Source organism: Pinus tabuliformis, chromosome 4_1 (genome assembly GCF_031772625.1).
Source record: "Pinus tabuliformis cultivar Carrire ecotype Pingquan chromosome 4_1, CPIR1, whole genome shotgun sequence".
In the NCBI taxonomy this organism is placed as follows: domain Eukaryota; kingdom Viridiplantae; phylum Streptophyta; class Pinopsida; order Pinales; family Pinaceae; genus Pinus; species Pinus tabuliformis.
Window position 1 is genome coordinate 307,777,173 of NC_142303.1, and position 24,072 is coordinate 307,801,244.

Here is a 24,072-nt window from a genome sequence, read left to right on the forward strand (position 1 = left end):
TGTCCTAGGTGCACTAGAAAGCATCCTAGGAACGAATGTCCAATGCACTCCCTAGAAGTGTGTTTCATCTGTGAAGAATACCATCCTACAGACCAGTGCCCTTCCTTGCCCAGAATCAAAGCTGCATATCAAAGAGCCAAGGGAGCCACTAAATCACTCTATTATATGAATCAAAGTTGGCCGCATGAACCTAGATCTTATCAGCAGGAACTGCAAGGGACACCTGAGACCTATTATGACCCCTACCAAGCCACTTTCATGCCTTCTTGGGGTCTCCCTGCTCATCCTTCCTGGTTCACACCTCCTCCTTGTTCCTTCACAGATCCATATTATACCCAACTAGTTGCTCATTCATTTCACTCTTATGCTCAGCCACAGCCTCAGTGGAATGCACCTTATCAGGGGTGGAGGCCCCAATACAACACTCCTCCCGCTTATTTTCCTCCACCACCTGCTCATCCACAACCATCGCCTCCTCCTCCACCAAGGCAACCCCAAATGCCTGCCCAACCATAATGCCATCCACCTCCATCTCAATTACACACCTCCACTCAACCACCCGTACCACCATTTCCAAAACCATGCAATGGAGTAGCTCAACCCAATTGCAAAGCTGAGGCACAACATGTGCAAATGACTCCTCTTGAGCTCAATGATCTTCACCATAGCTCAGGAAAAGCATTGCAAAAAAGAGATCATCTTGAAAGCATTGAAGGATCACATCCAGTAAAAGAAGATTCAAAAGAGGAGATCAAAGAACCATGGGCTGCACTTGATGAAGAGAAGAGATCAGAATCAGAGATCGAGAGAGTTCCCTCATGGTTACCATCAAATCTTCCATGTACTCAAGAGAAAGATCAGCAAAAAGAGGAAGATGAGAAGGTCATGTTAGAAGGTGACATGAAGAATGATCCAGATCAGCAAAAGAACCAAGGATATCAAAGCTATATTGAGATATGGTTTCAGAAGGTCACTAAGTTGCAGCAGTACTTTCTTCCTCAACTTCGTTTGATCCCTTCAAAGCCAGATCATTTGGTCTCTGAGATCTGGATACTTGTCCAAGCATGCATTTCGAGCCTTCACATCATTTTTTCTCTAATCTCGATGTGCACATGGCTCCATTGGAAGTATTCTTATACTTGAAAATGATTTTGTTTTTCAAGTAGGGTAGGGTAGAAGAAAAAAAAAAAAGAAAAAAGAGAAAAAAAATGAAAATAAGAGAAAAATAAAAATCTAAGGTGAAAACCTCCTCGGAGGCGCCTTAGATTGGCTCATTGATTGAAAACCTCCATGAGGCGGTCAATGGGTTGAAAAAAAAGAGAAAAGAGAATAAGATCTCTGGGTGAAAACCTCCCTTGGAGGCGCCCAGGGCAGGCAATTAGGGTGAAAACCTCCATGAGGCGCCCTAGTTGTTTTTCAAAAAAAAAAAAGAGAAAAAAGAAAAAGAAAAATAAAGCTAATCTCCATTGAATAATTTCATGTTGCAGCAATGACATTGCAGGTTGCAAGAAGGACGTTTCATGATAGGAGGAGCACTCAAATCAAGGTCAAAGTAATTGTTCTTGTGCCTTCTACAGGAAGCTCTGTATTTCTACAGGAAACATCCTGTAGAACCTTTGGACGAGCCAAATCCAATTTCAAAAGTGAATCTGATGGTGGGAATCTGTTGATTAGGCCTACAAGCACTTGTGTGTCCATCCCTTGCCTTTCTCCATCATTTTTTCACCTCCTTGTGCTTCTCGTTGTGCTTCTACAGGAACTTCCTGTAGAAATTGTGGGAAACTAGGCATGCATTTCAAAAAGTGGTTTGGCAAGCATGGTAGCTTCCTCAAAGGTTCAGAAGTCCTCCTGCAATCTTCCAACTCCTCCTCCATCATCTCCATACCTGCATCACAGCCAAAATTCATTTTGTCATACCATGCAACCAAAATGCAAAGTGCCTTGAAGCAAAAACACATAGAGTAGAATTTGTTTATGCCATAACTTGAAAACCATGCATCCATTTGACAAACCGTTTTATGGGGAATTGTACAAGGTTGATGACAACATGCCTGAGCAGTTTCATGCAATTCTGATGCACGGTCTCCAAGAAATCAGCCTCCATCACCATCAGCCATTTTTGCGTTTTCTCCATATCCGTGCATCCATTTTAAAACCTATTTCATGGGGAGATGCACATGGGTGATAGTAGCCTACCCAAGCAGTTTCAGCCGATTCCAATGCACGGTTTCTGAGAAATCGACCTCTGAAATCTTCAGCCATTTTCCATTTTTCTCGAAATCCGTGCATCCATTGATCATGATTTTGCTATGGGAGATGCATAATGATGGTAGGAACATGCTCACCGAGTTTCAGATCAATCCGATCTACCGTTTGGGAGAAATGGCAAAAAGAAGTTCTGGTTTTGTGACCATGCAGCAGCAGCAGCTTGAACGGGCAGAGTTGAACGTGGAAACGATTGCATGCAGCTCAGATCTGGCCAGAGGACACCTGCACAAGGAAAAGAAATCAAGGATTAGCAGCCAAGCCACATGCAATCAGAAAAACTAAGCATGCAGCAGCAGAATCAAAGCAGGCAGCAGCAAAAAGCTCACGGCAGCCGTTTGACTTCAGGTACGTGACTAACCTCGTTCCTCTATTCGCATGAATGTAATTCGTAAACAGCATAAGCAATGAGATGGTTGGATTTAGAAAAATCGGTGGCCAGCTAACTGGCCACCCTCATCCAGTTCAACAACGCTTGGTGGGTGGATGAGACACGTGCGCTCAGCCATCTCAGGAAGGAAATTGAAAACGGGTAGTGATGGACAGTTAAACTTCAGCGTGCTTGATGGATGAGATTAACAGCAGAGAACAAATAGTTAAACACTGCAGTGGAGACAACAGTTGCATGGGCCAGCACACGTCTTGGCCACCTCACTCAACCAAAAATCACGCAGAAGTCTGAGCGCTCAGCTGAAATTCAAAGACGGTTGTTCAACTTGCACTTGCAAAGCATGTTCTTTTCACCCAAGCTGGCTACGTTGTTGCATCAAGGAAGCAATGTTCGGGTTTTCTTGCCGGGTTCCCTTTCTCACATTGTCCAGCACACAGCTGAAGGAAGTTTGCAGGGCCCTGAAAGTGGATCTGACCAAGAAATTGATCAATCACAGGTTAAGTGAAGGCTCATTACAAATGGGGACGGTATGAATGTCATGTATGCATTCTCTAATGAACAGTCATGTTATTCGCCAATGATGGTCTGTGTTCGTTTTTTATAATCGTTCAGCAGATGCAATTTTTAACATTGTTGTCAAAGCTGATGAGTCAATCGAGTCTCCTGTTGAATCTGGAGCACCAACAACAGAATACATGATCAGCCCGTGGTCTTATCAGAACCACCAAAAGTTATTCCTATGCAAGAGATTCGCTGTCTTGGTCCAGGTCAAACAATAGAGGCAGAGTTGTATGTTTCTTTTCATCATCAGTTAGTGCCTCTCAAGTTGGGTGTCTGTTGGATAAGCCAACAAGAGGGAAAAAGAAGATTGTTTCGTTGCAGGAAGATGTTGCAGGTCTGAATATGCAACTTAACCAAGCATTGCAGAGCAAGTAGATGGATCTTTGACATTATCAACTGAACAAAAAGTTGATGGTGAAAGTTCCAGAGAAGAGGAAAAAGCAGTTTCAGATTTGAATGATGCAGTGTCTGAGTCCAATCCATCTGGTGAAACTATCAGTGTACCTGTGAATGTAAGCCTTCAGCAAGCCACTAAAACAGAACAAGTTGAGACAATACCGCAGGCAAAATCAGAGAAAATTGTTTCTACAGGAAGTCGTCTACAGGAAAGCAGAAACAGGCTTCTACAGGAAGCCCGAAAACAGAGAAAGGGTCTTCTACAGGAAGCCCGAAACTGACAAAAGGGCTTCCACATGAGTACAGCCTATTGAGGTAGCAGCTAATGACATGAACAAGCATATGGGTGCAAGAGGTACCCCATCTTCTTCAGTTCCTAAAAAGGACAATATGCCAGCGAAACTGGATACACAAGTTGCTTATCATCCTTTGCTCTCTAAAGATCTACATCTACATGACCAGAATGTGAATCCTTCCAAGCAAAGTGAATATGAAGCTAGAGGAAGATGCTCATTCCACTTTTTCCTCAACTGCAAGTGCAAAATCAATCAGAGATTCTAAGGGCAAGTCTGGTAGTGCTCCTTCCGGAGTTGGTTTCAGCTTTAGATGTAATGAGAGAGCTGACCTCATTTGGCTAGGTCGCAGTCAAAGGGAGAAACAACAAAGGTGTAGGAGTAGATCTGGAGCCATACACAGGAGACTTGCAGCAATGTTTGGGACAGTACTAGATTGTCATCTCAAGATAAAATACATAGAACCAATGGTCAAGAGAGGGTATGTTTGGTCACTTTCTTGTTGGCAGTGTTTACTCAGTGGATGAAGTTTTGATGCAGCAAGTGGGAGCCATGTGTTGAGGTTGAATTGGGCAGTTAGAGACCTCAACTAGGAGCAGATCTTGCAGTGATTGGATTGGGTGCCATCAGACCAGTGGAGGGCAGTGTGTTGGCAGGCCAAAACATCCCTTGACAAGTTGTCCTGAAGGAAGTGTGATAGTTGAAATTTGGGTGAAGTGGATGAGCTTAATGTGCAGTCCACTAATGAACTAGTGGACTGCTAGATTGGCAGATTGGAGCAATTGTTGTTCATTAATATCACACAGCCCAGGAATTCTTCCTTGAGTCAAAGGGGAAACCATCAACAACATTCCCTTTTCTAACCAAAGCATAAGGAAAGGAAGAACTCTCACCATGCCAAGGGAATTCACAATTCATCATTATCCATGGTTATCATTTTAGGTTGCTGTGTGCACGTAGACATGGAGTTGATTCACCTCCATAAAAGAAGTTAAGCATTTCCTATCTTCTTCTACAGTCATTAAGTGAATGTGCCACAAAAATAAATGAAGAATTTTGGCCAAAGATTTCAGTCCTTCTAACAGTGAGGAAGAAGAGCAGAAAGGGGGAGAAGATGAAGGCTGCCACAACCAAGCTGAAAGGAAAATCGCCCATAGCCAAGCAGGATACAGTGGTGCTGTCTGTTTCTACAGGAAGACAGAGGACTGTTTCTACAGGAAGCCAACGAACAGTTTCTACAGGAAAGTTTGAAAAGAGGGAAGCCAAAGGAGAAATCAGCCAAGATGTTAGCCAAGGAAGCCACCAGGGCCATCAAAGACGAGGGGAGAGATTTGGTTGCTCAGAGGATGAGCAACACTTTCAGTAGGGGGGTGATGATGAGCCCTAAAAATGGACAATTATTTGGGCTCATTCAACTTCCTAATTTGAATTAATCCACCATTCTCATTAGTTTATTGCATGTTTTTGATTATTTTTATGTTAATAGAGTGAATTTGGTTAGTCATTATGCCAACAAGTCTAATGGGTGCTTTGTGTAGCCTTTTTGGTCAACTTGGAGACAAAATTGAAGGTCTTAATGAGCACTTGGCAGCCAAATTCGTGGGAGAACAAGCTAGAGGATTTGTAGGAAGGTGTCCCCCTCATTTATGGGCCCTTACCTTGAATTCTCCACCATCAGCTCGGAGTTCAAAGGCCACCAAATCAGTGAGCACAAGGGCAGCCAAGCAAGTCAAGTAGGACTGCTGTTAACTACAAGTCTTGGGCAGCCAAGTCCCTAAATTTTAGGAGGACTGTTGGGTCCTCAAATTGTATAAATAAGAAGGCTTAGGGCCTCATTTTGGTTAGCTAGTGGTTAGTAATTTTTGTAGCCAATAGTTAGTCATTTCATAGTCTTGCTGTAGTCATTTTGTAGTTCGATTTGTAGGCCATAGATTAGTTTTGCTGTCAGCTCATTTTCAAGTTCTCCTTGTGGACAGTTTTGATGTAACTCTTCATTCTTGTTTAATAAATATGAATCCAGCTTTGCACCAGCTCTAAATCTCTCTTGGGAGGCTGTAGCTCTTGGGGTTGGGCCCATCTCAAGCGCCCAATACCTCCCTTGTTTATCTTTATGTGTTTGCTGCGTTCTCAAAATGAAATCTTCTCTTTAGATCTTGCTTTGTTATTTTGGTTGTTTTTGATGGTTCAAGTAGCTTTTCATGTTTATAATAGATTGGTAGGGGTTTGTTATGCATTTATATCTTTTGGCATGTTCTTGCTCACGTGATGTATATGGTTCTCTTTCCAAACAAAGCTGCTGTTTATTCATTTCATTGACAGTTGGATTGAGTTAGCTAGGACTTGGTTTGTTTGCAAGAATTCATTGATTCGTTTGAATGAGCATTGTGCAGGGCATCTCTATCACCTTCATCACCTCCTCGTTCATCTGAGCCTCGTCCAGATCAGCTCCTCCATCACCAAGTCTGTTTCCTTATCTCCCATCTGCTCTTTTGCCACGTTACCCTACCTTCTTCTCCATTGTTGTCTCAACTACCTTAAAGCCAAATCAGCCTTCCACATATCATCTCATCACTCCATCCATCAGTTCCTGGGTCACTTCAGACCCCCATCCTACCTCCATAACCATCCATGCATCTTCCATCAACCATCCATCCTCAAAAATCCAATTCGTAAACATCCTGTAGAAGAATTACAGAACATCCTGTAGAAGACTTACAGAACTTCCTGTAGAAACCCCTGCCGACTTCCTGTAGAAGTTCATAAACACGGTTGCATGTCATCCAAACTTTGTGAAACTCTTAGAGAGAATGTCAGGTATCCCTTAGACCCTCTCTGTACCATCCCAACCTTTCCCAAAGCATTTCATCCCTTGATCCATCCCTGCACAGTGGAAAACTAGTTAAAAGCACATGCATGACAATTCTTATAACTTAATCAAAAATACAAAAAGATGTTTTCTTCAGATAGTGATAACTTAGACACATGCATTTTACCTTCCTAGAAGTAATGACATCTCTTCTCATAGTTTTCATTCTCCTTTTTGCATCAGTAGGACTAGTTGGTAGAATTAGGGTTTGCTAGGGTTTGCGTTTCTTTTTGGCTTTCAGTTTCTTTCCGCAAGTAGATTAGCTTCCTTCGAGTTAGCTTTCGTCCATCAGTTAAAAAGCTTCTTCTAAGAGCTCATAGAAGTTGGCTTGAGCCCCTAGCGGACTTGTGCCAGCTGACCAAGTGACAGCTGTGGCAAGAGCTAGTACTTGTGCATACAGCACCGTCGCTTCCAAGTTTGTTACGAACTATCGGGTTGATAAAATTAAAGAAGGTAGTTCCGGGAGTTGTAGCATTATTGCTACAATACTGGAGCCCACCACTAAGAGTAAACAGGAAAAGCATGAGGCACTGGAGAAAGCCATGGTAGTATTCTGCCCCAAATGTAGGAAGAAACATGCGTTACGATAATTCCCTGCTGATAGCATTGAAATCTGTCAACTTTGTGAAGCTGAGCATTCCACTGATCAATGTCCATCCTTACCTCAACTCAAAGCAACATACATGGAAGATCAAGGAGTTGTCAATGCACTTTATGTGATGAACCCTCAAAGACCTTGGCAGCCACGTCCTCCAGGTATGTCACAATCCAATTTTCAATTTCCTTATGCTCAAAATCAGACGTGGAATATTCCAATGCCTTGGCAGACTTGGCCCCCTCAACAGCCACCTCAACAGCCTTGGCAAGGAAATTTTTCTTATCCTGTAACACAAAATTTCCCAAACCAAAACTTTTATTCACAGCCCACACATCAGCAAGTTGTACAACCACAACAACCACTCCAATTACCTGCCCCACCAAACCAACCTCGCCCTACATAAATTCCTTCCTAGCCAGATTCTAACCCCAACAATAAAACCGTCCGATCCACTCACAACATTGGACTGGTCAATTATCCATCTTCCCTACCTATTTTATTACACCCCAACCACTGTAGGAAGTTTCTGTTCCTGTTCTATAGGGATTTCCTGTGTCTCTGTAGGAAATGTCTATTCCTGTGTTACAGGAGCAACTTGTACAGTTACAGGAACTACCTATGCAGCTGCAGGAAATTAATCTCAGGTCAGGAAGAATGGTGAATCAACCTAACAGAATTGAGGAAATTGTAGGGGAAGATACCCTAGATACATCAGAAGAGGAAACTACACCTGAACCAATCCAACTAAAATAACCCTCCTCATCTCATATAGTCTAGCCCCCTTTTCCAGAAAGGCTAGACATAGAAATTAAAATAAAATAGCCAGAATTTGATCTGGCAGTTGAATTAAGAAATGTATGCATTAAAATTCCACTACTTTAGGCAATCAAAGACATCCCAATTTATGCCAAAATAGTAAGGGAGTTATGCACCAAGAAACCAGGAAGACCCAGAAAAGGACCTTCAACTATTCAAGTGGGAGGAAAATTGTCAAGCTTAATGTCTGCCGGATTTGCTACAGAAAAGTATGCAGATCCAGGAATCCCTGTAGTGACCACCTTTATTAATGACTATCCTATCAAAAACACTTTAATTGATTTAGGTGTATCCATCAATGTTATAGCCATGGATACCTTGTCCCATATAGGATCCTTTGATTTACTACCTACCCCTACCATGTTAGAATTAACAGAGAGGTCTAAGGTAAAACCAGAGGGTGTCTTAGAAGACATTGTCATTTCCTTGGATTCCTGGGAATATCCTACAGACTTTTACATTCTTCAACCAAAAACTAGCTTGGGAGGGCATCCATTGATTTTGGGGAGGCCTTGGTTAGCCACGGCCAATGCCTACATAGGGTGTAGGTCTGGAAACATGATTATCACCCATGGGGCTGAGACAAAACATATTAACTTATATCCACCTACTAAACCTCTCTTGAAAACAGAAAATACACAATGGGTTGAAGAGGAAGAACATGATTCAAAAGGCCCTTTACCAGTTTTAACAATAGCCCAAGCTATGAGCCTCAAAGAAAATTCAGAAGAAAATTTGATAAATTGTTGTATCTCTAATCCTGATTTCCTGCAGTAGTTAGACAGTCAGCCTAATCATAGTTTAAATGTCATTAATGATCTGCAGAATTGTTATGAACATAGTTTAGTTTCAAAATTACATCCAGCCCTCTTATCTGCGTTTCCTACATATTCAATGATAGAATGGGGGAGTAAGGTGGTAGAAAATTTTCCCGCAAAATCCCTAAACATCAATTTTGCCTTAACTCCTGAACAGGAAAGACAACTAATTCAGACATTAAGAAATTTTGCAGACACATTTGCATGGGAATACACTGATATGAGAGGCATTCACCCTAACACATGAATTCATCACATTTACATTGAATAAAATTCTAAGCTAGTAAGACAACCACAAAGAAGAATGAACCCCGCATTAAGAGAAATTGTAAAAGAAGAATTGCAAAAATTGTTGAATGTAGGGTTTATCTATCCTATTTCTGATAGTCAGTGGGTGTCCCCACTAGTTATCATCCCTATGAAGAATGGAAAATTGTGAGTGTGCATAGATTATAGGGAACTAAACAAAGCTACATTAAAAGACCATTTCCCTTCACCTTTTATAGACCAAGTACTGGACACTTTAGCAGGGAAAAAGTATTTTTCTTTCCTGGATGGGTTTAGCGGGTATGATCAGATTAGGATAGCTCTAGAAGACCAAGAGAAGACTACATTCACATGTCCCTGGGGTGCTTATGCATATGAATTTTTACCATTTGGTCTATGTAACTCACCAACCACATTTCATAGGGCTATCCTAGGCATTTTTTCTGATATTTTGCATGATTGTGTAGGAGTGTATATGGACTATTTTACAGTTATGGGTGATACGTTTGAAGAAGCTCTACAAAATCTTGAGAAAGTTTTGTAGAGATGTAGAGAGACTAACCTCTCATTGAGCAATGAGAAATGCTTTATGATTATCACTGAAGGTATTGTTTTAGGCCATCATGTTTCTGTTGCAGGAATCAAGGTTGATCTAGCAAAAATAGAGGTTATTGTGAAACTACCCCCACCAACCAATCAAAAAGAGGTCTGCAATTTTCTTGGGCATGTAGGCTACTACAAAAGGTTTGTTGAAAATTTTACAAAAGTAGCCTCTCCATTATTTTAATTGCTAACAAAAGAATCTGAATTTCATTGGAATGATGAGTGTCAAGTCACATTCGATAAGCTCAAAGAAAAGCTTTCTTCAGCACCTGTCTTGAGAGGCCCAGATTGGAAGTTGCCTTTCCACATTTCCACTGACGCCTCTGATTCAGCCATAGGAGCAGTTTTGGGTCAAAAGGAGGATCCTGTAACCCATGCTATTTATTTTATCAGTAAAAACTTAACTCCTGCAGAACTGAATTACACGGTAATTGAGAAAGAATTTCTTGCTGTAGTTTACGCTATTAATAAATTTAGACACTACATCACCGGTTATAAAGTCTTTGTGCATATAGATCATTCTGCCATTCGTTATCTTATGAACAAACCTGTTACTAATGGTAGGATTACTAGGTGGCTATTGTTGCTGCAGGAATTTGACATCACGGTCGTGGACAGGCCAGAAAAGGAAAATCAGGTAGTTGATTTCTTGTCTAGGCTCAACCATACAGGTGAGGATGTTCTTGTTGATGATGACTTTCTAGATGAAAATTTGTTTGCCATATCTATTAAAACGCCTTGGTTTGACGACATGGATAATTATCTTGCTACAGGATAGTTTCTTCCCCGCTTTTCACCCAATCATAAGAAAAGGATTATTAGGAAAAGTGCTGATTATTCTTGGATTAAGGGAGATCATTTTGTCACCGGAGCTGATTTGATTATTTGCAGGTGTGTTAGAGAAGATGATATCTACAACATCTTAAGAGCTTGCCATGACAAACCATGCGGGGGACATTTTGCGGACAAGCGAACAACTTATAAGATCCTTCGCTCAGGTTATTATTGGCCGAACCTCTTCAAAGATGCAAAGGAGTATGTTCGGAAGTGTGATAGCTGCCAACGGATAGGGTGGCCCGTGCAATCAAATGAAATGCCTTTGCCGCCACAAGTCCTTATAGAACCATTTGAGAGGTGGGCTCTTGATTTTGTAGGACCCATAAATTCCCCATCCAAAGGCAAGAAGTACATTTTGGTTTGCACTGATTATGTGACAAAGTGGGTGGAGGCAAAAGCACTGCCTAGAGCAACAGAGAAATCAATAACATAATTCCTTTTTTTTTTTTTTCTGATATTTTTGCTACATTTGGGGTATCGTGGGAAATAATTACTGATCAAGGTGCCCAGTTTGTGTCCAAACTGATGCAAGAAATTGTACAAAAGTATCAAATTATTCACCGAAAGTCCACTCCTTACCATCCACAAGCCAATGGGCAGGTGGAATCAACCAAAAAGGTGCTAGAGACAATCCTTTCTAAAACAGTTCAGCTACACAAGAAGGATTGGTCTAATAGACTTCTTGAAGCCTTGTGGGCTTACCGGGTTACATGGAAAGGAACTACTAGTTTTTCTCCGTATGAACTGGTGTACAGGAAACAGGTTCTATTGCCCATCGAATTTTAGATTAAAACTTTCAGAATGGCATCAGAATTGGGGATGAATCTTGACGAAGCACAACAACAGAGAATCTTGTAGCTCAATGAACTAGATGAAATCAGGCAGGATGCTTTCCAGCAGACAGATCTGATCTAGCAGCAAAGAGCTAAATGGCATGATAGGTACATTAAAAAGAAGTAGTTCAAAGAAGGTGACTGGGCATTGTTGTATGATTCTAAATTTAATAATTTTAAAGGGAAATTTAATACACATTGGCTAGGTCCCTATGAAGTGGAGAAGGATTTTGACAATGGATCTGTTAAAATTAAGACTATTGATGATGAGAATGTTACCTTCTTAGTGAATGGACATAGACTCAAGTTATATCAAAAACCCCAATCCAAGGAGGAATTTGTGAAGGAAATTACAAGGAAGAAAGAGTTAGAAATGGTTAAGGTAGGTATTCTTCCTATCACTACCTCTTCCTAATTTTCTACTGAGGTAATGAGCTTACTCTATCCTTTCTCGTGCTCAATAAACCATGAGAGGAATGTCTATTGGGTATAGGTTTATTCCTTTTTCCGGGCCCAATGGACTACTTATGGAAAAGGAGCCCCCTTGGAGTTTTCTTTTTCAGTATTTCAGACTCTCTAAAATTGAAATCTGGCGAGCATGGACTATCCCGGGCTTGTTAAAACCATCGAACAATAGATCCCTTGGGATCATTATAATAAATCTATTTTTTTCGAAAATTAATCTATGATTTGCTCATGTTGGTCTGATGTGGGATTTCTTAAGGCCTTCCTTCCAACAATTCTAGCCCATCGACATCAACAAATTATTTGGGTTCGGGATTAGAGCTTTGTGATGCCTTGAAACTTGTATGCCTCAATGACAGGTTATCTTGCCGATGGTAATGGGGAATCATCATTGCTTCTTTACCACTAGATCCTATAGGGGGTTGGACATCAACTCATAAATTCACACCTGATAGGATGCATCAGAGTACCTTGGCCCCCACTCTCATCAATAGTGATAGGCCTCGCGTTGGTTAACATTTTACCTTAGCGAATGGTAATCCAACGAGCCCTTTGCACATTCGACATCGACATCTTTATTCATGTGTAGAGGACTGTACATAATGGATGGGAAAGAAAAGGGCTCCTACAAGATTCAGTTTCAGAACTCCTGCAGAATTTCAGAAAATGATCACAGTCACAGTTTCTGTAGATTCAGTATTCCTACAGAACTCAACGGTGATAGTAGATCTTAACAACTACAGTGCATGTTACAGCCATTCTGAATTCTTGCAGGACTCATCTCAGTTCTTGCAGGATCTCCAGTGTCACAGTTCCTGAAGAATATTTATTTTTGCAGAAGTGTCTCAAGATTGCAGTTCAAAACTTTTTTGGTCACGGTTGTTCCAAATTCTTGTAGGACCAATTTCAATACTTGCAGCACCCAGCAGTTGTAGCCTGTGGCTACAGTCATTCTAAATTCCTGTAGCACAGTCATCAAACGATTTATTTTCATGGAATAATAAAACAATTAAAACCTTTAATTAATGGCCGAATTTCATTATTTCAGAGTATGTCAACTAGCACACTACTAGGAAATCATCTCAGGATAGGAGCATCACGAAGTAATCATTAGCATCGTTCATGAGATAAAGTCGATAACATCAGAGCGATAGGAAACATTAGTGCGGGCGGTATCATTAAAATAGAGAAAGGGTAAAGTACAACGGTAAAGGAGGCCTTGAGGTGAGGTATGATGGTATTTTAAATTTGTTTCGTATAATGATTAAATTTTCGATATTTCCTATAGCCAGATGTCACCACCTCCTTAGAACTTACCTGCCAACTCACTCGGCCGTCAATTCCTGCACTTTCTAAACCCACTTTACAAGGTCAGATCATGATTTCTATCATGATCATGACCTGTTCCCCAAAATCCTCTCCTCACCACCAAATCCTTACATAACACTCTGAGTATCCCTACAATCAACGTCCCTGTTAAAAAAAAAAAACTTTTACCTTGATTTCTTTTCAACTGTGCTATGGCAAAGAAGAAAGCTTCCAAAAAGAAAATGTCCAGGCTACGAGCTCCCATCAAATACAAACCACAGGGTTCTGAACTATTGGATTCTCGGCCAAAGAGAAAAAAGAAGTTCGAGAAGGTAGGATGGCTACCATTTTTTCAGAAATTCTGTGGCCATAATGCCAAGGTGACGAAGGCCTTTGCCTTGAATCTTAAAAGAGACCAAGTGCAGGTTGGGGACCTGCATTTCTGATTAAAAGAAGAATTGGTATTGAAGGTTTGCAGGCTTCCGTGGGACGACGAGAGATGGTTCAAGAATCATCAGTTTGGAAAAGAAAGATGCGCGCCATTCCTGAAGGAAGACCCATTAAACTTGAGTTGGGGCAAAGGCATCTCACCGGATTTACTGAAGTGTAAGTATTGATGGCTTGTTTTCTTCTTACAAAAATATGTTACATGTGAAGGCCGTTTTGGCCTTGTATTTTTGTTCCACATGCGGCTCCTCAAACAGTTCCAAGACGACCCCATTAACCTACATTTTTTTCTAAAAATGTCTCTAATTAAGATGTCTATGGCCGCACAAGATAGGGCTTCTAATATTGAAGAGAACCTTTATCACCACGGTTTGTTGAAAATCATTGTGTTGGAAGTCCAGCGGAAGCATTCCAAAACTAGGGAGGCCTTCCTCCAGGAAAACAGGTTTACAGACCCCGATTTGTTGGAAGCTAACAAAGAAAAATCTGCAAGAAAAGTGGGGAAGGGGTCACAGCCATGGGAACCCGAAGAAGTTCAGAAGGAGAAATCCTCAGGGAGAAAATGATGGGTTCAGGACCTGGAGAAGGGAATTGACGAAAAACCCTTGAAAAGGTCAGCCAGGAAAACCAATGTGTCTGAATTTACCGAAGGAAAGGATCGCGAAAAGAGATCGGAAAAGAAGGCAACTATGCCCGATCCGACAGAATAGACTGAAAAGCTAAGGATAAGGCGACAAAGAAAACGTCTGCCTTTGAGTTGGCTGAAAAAGAGCATGACCAGAAGAGGTATGGGAAAAGGGCTTCTGTATCTAAGTCAACAGAGTAAGAAATTGAACACACAAAGGAGGAAACCCGGGATCATGAATCTGGGAATGAAGCTCAAGATGACGAGGATAGAGTCCAGGATGATAAAGCAAAATTCCAATAATATGAGGAAGGCCAAGACGAGGAGATAGAAGAAGACGACGACGATGAGGTCATTGTGACTAGGGAGACTTTCGGTTTTAGCTCCTAGAAAAATGTAACCCCTTATAAATGCTATACTAGGAGCCAAGCCGCTCAGTTTGCTGCAAAAAGTTATGAGAAAACCGAGAGTGGGAAGCTTGAAAAATCCGAAAGCAAGGAGAGAAAGGAAGAATCGGTAAAACTTATTACCAGTGATAAGAAGGAAGTTGTATCTTCTCTTGCCCCTTCTCTGTAGGAAAGCTAGAACGTGGCTACTCTGCCAAAAGAAGGAGAAAATTCACCCCGATCATCACAGGGGCATACCCATGAGGAGAGAATTTCACCAAAGAAGCCATCACAAACAATGTTGGAAGAGACTATCGTTGAATTGACTGTGTCAGAAAGGGTTTTGAGGGCAGAAAATGCAACCCTTAGGGAAAGCAGCCTCAGAATGCAAAAGGAAATCAAACAGCTGTGACAGGAAATTAATGAATATAAGAAGCAGGTTCCAACAGAGACAGACCACCCACTTGATCAATTGGCTGCAGCAGCTGCAACATAAGACAAAATTTGATTTCTTAGAAGTACTGTTTTTTCTTGCATAAGGGACATGCAAGAATCTTGGCTTGGGGGAGATGTTGAGTTTAGAGATTACCATCTTTTTGCTGATAATATCCTACCCTATTTCCCCATTTTGACACCTTTTTTCCATCTTATTATACCTAGCCCTCCATATTTTCCGTTTTTTGGCTAAACAGGGTATCGAGGCTTAAAGGTATGACGAAACATCTTTAAATGTCATTTTTACCTGCATTCGAGTCTCCTCCTAACTGTTTGTGCTTTTATCTTTTTTATTTTTGTTCTAACATGACTTGGAATTTCTTGCAGATTTCAATAGCCGAAAATCCTACAGATGATGTCCGCAAATCCTGCAGACGGTGTCTACCTCTGAGAATCCTACAGGAATTCTAGGATCCAGCAGATACTCTAATTCCTGCAGAGCCTCCGCTAATTTTGGACTACTACTACAACCATATAACCAAATAGTCTAAATTCATGCTTGCAGTCATGAATTAGACTAAACAAAGAACATTCTGTTATGTTGATGGCTGTATGCCTAAAAATTACTATTTTGTTTTGCTGTAGATTCGATCTTAGGGATTAATCAGTTAGAGGCTGAGATTACATTTGTTATTTCCAGCCTAATATGGCTGTGGGAAGTTGTATAAGCATAGTCTCATTTGGCTTTGAAAGGTTAGACAAGATCAAACGCTATCAGGAGACGAAGTGTGACTGTCCCAACACTCAGTCTCTTTATGTATCGACTTTTATTTTTGAAGAAAGTATATCGTTGATGTTTAGCATTCTGCTGTAAGCAACTCTTTCGTGTTTGAAGGGGTTGTGAGTGAAGGAGGGCTCCCTTCACTCACAGCTCCGGTATATATTAAATGTATGTATAATTTCTGTCCTGTTTATTAATGTGTTTACTTTTCTTTGTAATAACAATGTGTGAACGATAAGATTTCCTTTTCGTTTATGTAACAAACCATTTCCTGTAATATAGGTATAATGATTTTTGATATCAATGTGTAGTAGATTTCCTGCAATAGCTAATGTAACCTTTCTGTATTCCCTGTAGCCATTACTCTGTGTTGGATTGTGATAGTGTAGATTGATGATTTCATTTGTTTGCCAACACTGTTCTGATTTCACGATTATTGTATGATTGTTTTTATTTATCTCTTTCTTACATGATTGTCAACAAAATAAGTTGTCAAGGGTTGTTATATACTGTTCATGACTATTTCTGTAACAACACTTTTTCAAGAACAAAAGCATGCATGATTAGTTGTTGAGTGATCCTTCACCTTCTTTCTGATCAATAATCAGCAAGTCAACAGTGCTATAAAGAGGAGTGTTATATACTTCTCAATGGATTTTCTGCAACATTGTTGATTCAGAAAGGGACATTAGTTGTTTTCCTGTAACGATACCACACTCAAGATAGTCAGCGTGCATATGCTTTGCATGGCACCTCACCAATTTACCTCCCTGGGTTGACAATTCATATTGACAAATTATACACGTATAATTTGACTCAACAAAGAGATCTAGAAGGAATTCCCTAATCACATTCATGGAGGAGTCTTATATAATGCCCTAATGAGGATCAAGCTTTGGTCATAAAAGAGACTTATACGTTGTTAAAGTAAGGTCACCTAGCCGTAGTCATAGGAGGAGACATCTAGACATAGAGAAAGGAGTAATCTAGCCGGAGAGAAAGGAGGGTCAATCCATGCCCTAACCCATCGTCAAAGTAGGACTAATGCTGCCCTAGCCACAATCCTAAAGGAGGTGATCTTAGCCACAATTGAAGAGGCTCTAACCAGCAGCATGAGAAGGCATAAATCTGCTATCTATTGAGCCCTAATACACAGCTAGTGATTGGATCTAACTCCGCAGCAATTAGACCCTTACACGCTGCTCAAAGAGACCTTGTTGCAGCCACCTAAGCCATTGTCATAATGCCACATTGTTGTAGGTGATAGCCTAGGCCATTTCAGGACTATTTTGGGTATGTTCAAGTTGTTCTTGAACTTGGTATGCTCGTAAGAAGAATCCGCAAAAGGGAGGAGCTAGGGACTATTGCGTAAGGGTTGTGTGGATCATTGTTTGGAGGGACCAAAGTTGCAGTCCACTGCCGGGCTAGGCTGCAGGCCATAGCCAACAGTTGAAGGTCTCTAAGTGCTGCATTCAGAAAGATAACAGCTATATAAAGCAGCGTGTGGTTGGATGGATTATATTAAAGCTAGCCGCAATCAATTGATGAGTTGTGGGGTATGTTTAGGGTGATGTAGCACACTGAGTTTGTGCCCTAACTAGTGACTAGGTCTACCATGAAATGCATCAATTGAAAGGTGCCAAATTAGCAGCCTTTTCATGATCAGTGAAGCAGCAAAGGAAGGAGAATCTCATTGAAGGAAAGCCTTAGTATTTTGGGTAATTGGTTGAGTTGTTCTAGGCCTATCATCTGCAACATATCTTCAGTCCTTGTTATCATATCTGCAACCTCATGTGCCATCTTCATGGTGATTATCTCTGATGTCTGATCTCCTATTTTGGCAAGTCAAGTATTTACTTCAAATGTATTTGTACTGTCTCTCTTTTTGTTGAACTATTGAAGAATATAAGAAGAATTGATCAAGGGTTTCCCCACATTGGGGTTTGTCCCTGGCTGGTGCCACATCTTGTGTCCTCTTGTCTTGGCTTGTCTTATGATGTTTATATTTATGTTCTATTTGCACTTTACTATCATGCTAATGTGATTGCTAATATGGATATTGATGTTGAGCTAATAAGAAAATTGAAGTAAATTTCTCTAAGCATAGAACATACCAAAATTTAACAAACAAGGTCCTCATGAAGAAAATGATAATCATGAATTGTTAACTCTCCAAGAGCCACTGTACCTATAACTCGAAAGTGACCTTCCTGACTTAAATTGAAAGAATCTTAAGGACATACTACACCTCGTGGGACCTTCAGGGAATGTAAGAGGCCAAATAATTAATTTGGCTATGCAGTAGTGATGTGTAATATTATTGAGTCTCAGCCATCCACCTATGAAGAAATATTTGAGTATCAAGTTCGGAAAGATGATATGACTGAAGAGTACCAATATATATTGAAGAGTGATTGTTACAGGTCTATTTCGGCACATCACTCCCGACATTCAGATCAATACTATTAGGGCTCATCAAACCCTAATTCAGTTGTTACATGCCCTAGGGAAGTCAACTCATTGAATGCCTCCTTCTATGAAATTTTCACGGTCTAAAGCCCTCTTGAAATGCCTCCTTGGGATACCGGTGCAGCCCAAGCCTTGGGACAGTGCGTTGCAGAGTAGGTAGGCCCACTGTGGCTTGCACTGCAATGCACTTAGGCCCTCTTTAGCCGGCGCTGGGAGAGATTGAGTGAAATTTGCATAGGGTTATGGGAATATTCCTCCATTCTAGATGATTCTAGAAGGTTCCCATCTCTTATCTCCTCCTATGAGCTTGAAATTGGATAGGCTAAGGATCCATTAACCTCCTATCCTCTCATCCCTTGCTCCATGGAAACTAACTCCAAGTTTGGGAGGCCATTCAATACCCTCATTTATGACAAAACCACCTCCATTTCCTATAAATTGAGCACTCATCGTAGTGATCGAGGGGGCTATAATCTGAGGTTTGTAAGGAAATGCTGTTGGCTTGAGGATTGAGTTTATGTTAAGCAATGTTATGCTACTGGAGTTGTGTGATTTTAATGTGGCGAGGGTTGAACTGAAGCTGGAGGAGTGGAACAGGATCGAACTGTATTGGGTCATACTCTTCATTTTACATTAATAAAGATCTTATTCCTTTTCTCATATGATTTTTCATATCTATGATGATTATGTGTTTCAATGTCTTTGATTCCATTGTTTTATAATAGATAGATCATGTATGCTTTGATCGTTTCTTGTTTCTATTTCTCTTGATGCAAGTACCTTTTGAGCAGATTTAGTTCAAGTGGGAGAAATGAGAGTGATTCAAAAGAGATTTAGGAAGTGAAAGGCAACAAGTAAGTTCCTCCATCTCATTTATATTCTATAAGAAAAGGTTAAACTACTTTCATTTTGTTGTTCTAGGTGTAATCACCCACCTAGGGAAGATGTGTTTATCCATAGATGCAAATTCCATGTAAGAAATTGGTGACCATACTGGGGAATGACTATCTTTCTTGGTGGCTTACCCTCATCATATCACACCCTATTAGACTTTTCTTAGCTTTATTGATCTTATTTCAATCTTTTTGAAGTGTTTTTATTCAAAAATTGTGCTTGAATGTCTCTTGAATTGACTTTCTGGCACCAACCCAGTGTTTGTCTTGACACAGTGTGCTGCAGAGTAGCCCCTGCCTTAGAGACAATGCATTGCAATGCACTGTCTCCCTCTTTGGCCTGTGCTGACTCCTCTTAGGCTAAAAAACTCACCTTTGGTCTAATTTTTGCAAAGTTGCTTCTCTTGTTGTTTGCTGAAAGATCAATGATTCTTGTGGTTCTGAAATCAAGTTTTATTTCTCTTCCTAGCCCTACTTTGGCCTTGATTGTTTAGCGTTTCTTAAGTTATTTATTTATCATTATCAATTCATTGTCAAAGTTAGCTTATAGTCGATTAATATTTTCTGAAAAGAAAGTGTCGTAAAGGCTTCATTTATTTCGAAAAGGAACTGTCATAAAGTCTTCATTCTTACAAAAGATTGATTGATTGTATGTGCATTAGTTTCCTTTTGTTCATCTCAACATTAAGGGAATTGAAAAGAAAGACTTGCATTATGCAATAAGAGGTTTGTGTGTGCTTATAGGAATAGTTTAGGAAATTGCATTAGATGTGCTCTTTGTTCTTTGATTAAACATTCTGATTTCTCTATCTCTTGTAGTTAAGGTTTTCATTATTCAAAATTAAATGAAAGAATGTTTCTCATCATAGTTGCATTCTAGGAATTTCAAAGAAATCACGCGATGAACTTGAAAGACAAACTCTTAATCAAGATAAACTTAAAATTTATCTCAATTAACCTAATGGAGCATTGTCACCTAATGAATAACATTTATAGGTTCTAGGCTAGAGACGTGTTCCAATGTCGTAAAACATAGCAGTTGTCGTTAATTGTCTGCGATACATTCCGAGTGTGATACCTCATTCCATGTATGTAAGTATATCGTAGCTCATCCACGTACCTTAGGGTATATAGGGCGGTGTTATAGTACGAATAGTATAAAGGAATGCTCTCACTGTGCAGTTTCGCATTAGACAATGCTAACACGGATTGGGACTCCACGTAATTTCGGGTATATATGTGAGGACTGTTAACACCCAGGTTGTTCCCTATGACTCCCAAGGGAATACGGCTGGGGTAACCACTAACCAATCTTTGGATCACAGTTTCTAGCCAAACTGTAATCAGAGAGGGCTCTCTCTTAATGATTTGTCTCTGTTATGATGGTGTTTTAGGCTAGGTATTATGCTCAGGTTTTGGTTTATGTTTTGGTTGAAGGATTTCTTTCAGGGCTTAAGATGTAGTGTTTGAAGAGTAATATATCATTGGGCAATGGAGTCTGGAGTTGTGAAATGCTTTGAAATGCAGGATTGGTGATGTTCAAACTGGAGGGCCAATTGTGTATCTTAGACAAACAAATTTAACTTGAATGGTGAAGCATGTCAGCCAACAGAAAGCAGTTAAGAATTTTCTATTAAACTGGTGAGGTGAAAGTGAAATACGTCGCACAGGAGCAAACTTGAATTCCTGTGACGAAGGTCACTGTGAAAGATGCATTCTGAAAGTGCAGTAATTAAGAATTACACTTATCAAGAGTACAACTGAAGAAAACATTCATTAACAACACAGATTGAACTCAGGGTATTCATTGAATAAATCCTGAAAGTTATTCTTTTTTCTTGTTGCTAAATATTCAAAATAAGAAACATATATGGATCGGAAATACATAACAGAGAGAGTTACGAAGACTTATTGTATTGTGTGATACACAGGAATCCAGCAGTTTTCAACAAACACCAGAACGCATTCAACACCTCAGAAATCCGAGAAATTCCATCACTTTCTTTATTAAACTTCTGAAAGGATTACAACATAAGAACTTCTTCAGGAGAAATCAACAACAACCCTTGCAAACTCATGCGAAGGGGACTTTATAGGAAAGCTTACACAAAATATCTTAGGCATTGAGTCATCTGAGGGAGAAATATCTTCATTACTTTGTTGAGAAAGTAGAAAAGAAGTTATTATAGCTTTGAATGCAACATAAATGCTCTTTAAATCTGTCAGAGGATATTTTGACCTTTGGAGGTCACTGAGTCGGTTGAAACGCTTTGCTTTAATGCTGATAAATGTGCTTTTGGAGCTGCGCTGCTGTAGCTTCTCGGCCTGGACACCTGTAGCTTTATACTTTGCTTTTTTGGACGAAATTTCTGCTGAGTTGGCTCGACTTTAATCTTGAATGTATGCTGATCTTTTTAAGCTGTCCTTTGCTCAACAATTTATATTTTCAAAAAACAAAATTTGATGAACTGCTCACTGTCTATAAAATTCTCTGTATTGCATCTGTCCACCAGTCTTGCGTAGGGAGTTGATGCCTGAGAATTGCATCCATAGTCTCCTCTGCCTCTGTATATTTGAAAAAATTGGGAGCCACCTCAAACAGGTGGTTGATCTCATGCATTATAAAAAATAGATGTTCTACCCTGTTGTAGATAGTCTGTCCTGTAGCTGGCCCTGTTTCTTCTGAGCTGCTGGGCTTCTCATTGATTTCGTTTGTGGCAAATGCATTCACTCTTTTGGCATACTGCTCATGAATGAGCAGTCTCCCTGCGCTGTTCAGTAAGCTAGGGAGTCCTTTGTTTTGCAGCACCAGGAATTTATCCATGAACCTCTTCACCTCTGTCTGCATGTCCTGGGTTCTTCTATCTAATGTCTGCACCAAATTTCTCAATGTGAGAACCCTTTTTATCAACTGAATGGTCTCAGTTTTGTTGGGAATTCCCATTTTTGCCAACTGAGTACTTGTTTTATAATTCAGCACATTGATCATCCTGGTAGCAACTTCAGGCATGTTGCCTAGAGCAGCCCTTGACTTGTGAATTTCAGCTTGTGCTCTTGGGATGAGTTCTAGCTGCTCATGGATTGTCTCTATATACTGCCATTGGTCAGTAATAGACTGGCCAATGTTGGCCCATAGCATTGCCTTAAGCCCAGCTATAACTTTATCCAATTTGAGCTCATTTTCTAGCTCTTTTATCCTGTCTTTAAGGGCTTTGATTTCCCTGCCCTTTTCTGCCACTTCTCTCTTTGATTTATCATGCCTGTCATTTACCTTGGCTAACTTTTCCCTGGTCTCATTTAACTCTGTCATTTGAGCTTCCAGGATTTGGATTTCATTCTTCAGCTTTTGCATATCCAGGCTTTGGGCCTGCTCTGTAGTTATTGGCGCTGCTGAAGTAGATGTTGCTGTCTGTTCAGTCTGTTGAGGAGGAGGAGCAGTGGTAGGAGCAGTTTCCTCAAGATTGATGATCTGAGGAGGAGGCTGAGAGGTCTGACCCTCTTCTCTTTGTTTTAAGGCTGCCTGCAATGCTGCTTGTGTGGCCTCTGATTCACCCAGCCTTTCTTGTGTTTGGAGGAGCTGCTTGTAGAGAGATATGAGCAGATCTGTGACATCCCGCTCATGTCTCTGCTGAGCCACTTCATCTGTTTGAGGGTGAATTGTGGCTGGAAGTTTAATCTTTCTCCTCAAAGCTGCCATGTCTGCATCCCTCAGCTTTAGTATCTCTTGTATGCCCTTGATATCTTTGGGATCATGCCCAATCTCTATGATGATATCCTCTAAGGACTTTATTCTGTTGTCCTTTGCCTGAGATGATGCTCTCTCCAATTCTAGTTGAGAGGCTGTATTATTAAGGCTATTCTGTAGCCTGTAGTTATCCAATGTTTGGTCTGCTAAGGAAGCATAGACCATTTCACTTGTTTGCTTGTGCAGTTCTATCTTATCCATTGGGTGGATATCTTTGGCAAGGACTTCCAGGTTAGTCCTTAAGTAGTCAGAGGCAGATTGGGGCTGCACTGCTGTTGGTTTAAAATGACTCATGATCATTTTGCCTTCCTGCAGATCAAAGGCAGACATGAGTCTTTGTTGATTGGTGGGAGCCATGTTTAACAGATGGTTATACAACTGTATCCTGATAGGCTCATTTCTCCTCTTAATGTCTATAAATTGCTGCTTGATGCTCTTTTCTCCTTCCCTTTGCTGGCTGGAGGAGCTGACCTCTCCTCCCATAGTTCTATCCTGTTCCTACTGGCAGGAACTGGCTGAAGCTTCTCTGCTGGGTGGGCCCATACCAAAAGATTTCCCCATTGGCATCTCTTCTTCTAAGAAGGGGTTGACTCTCTGTCTTTTTTCCCCATGAGTTACTGATGTTGTAAGGGGAGTCTCTCTGTCCCTTTTTCTAAAAATAAATGTATCATCCTTTTGAGGAGTTTGGAGGATTGTTGCATCAGGTGAAACTTCTTGCCTTGGAGGCATATTTTGTTCAGTGGTCTTGGGGTTTTCCACTGTTTCTTCTTGCTGCTGCCCTTCTTGCTGCTGTTCCATCTCTTCTTGTTGCTGCAGCAATGATTCCACTTGCTCTTCTGTCAAAGGAGGTGGCTGTTCCACCTGCTTTTCTTTGCCTTTGCTGGATGTCTTAGCAGTATTCACGGCAGCTTGCTGATGTGTTGTTGATGATGAGGTGGCTGCTCCGAGTTGCCTTCTATATGAGAGGGGAACCT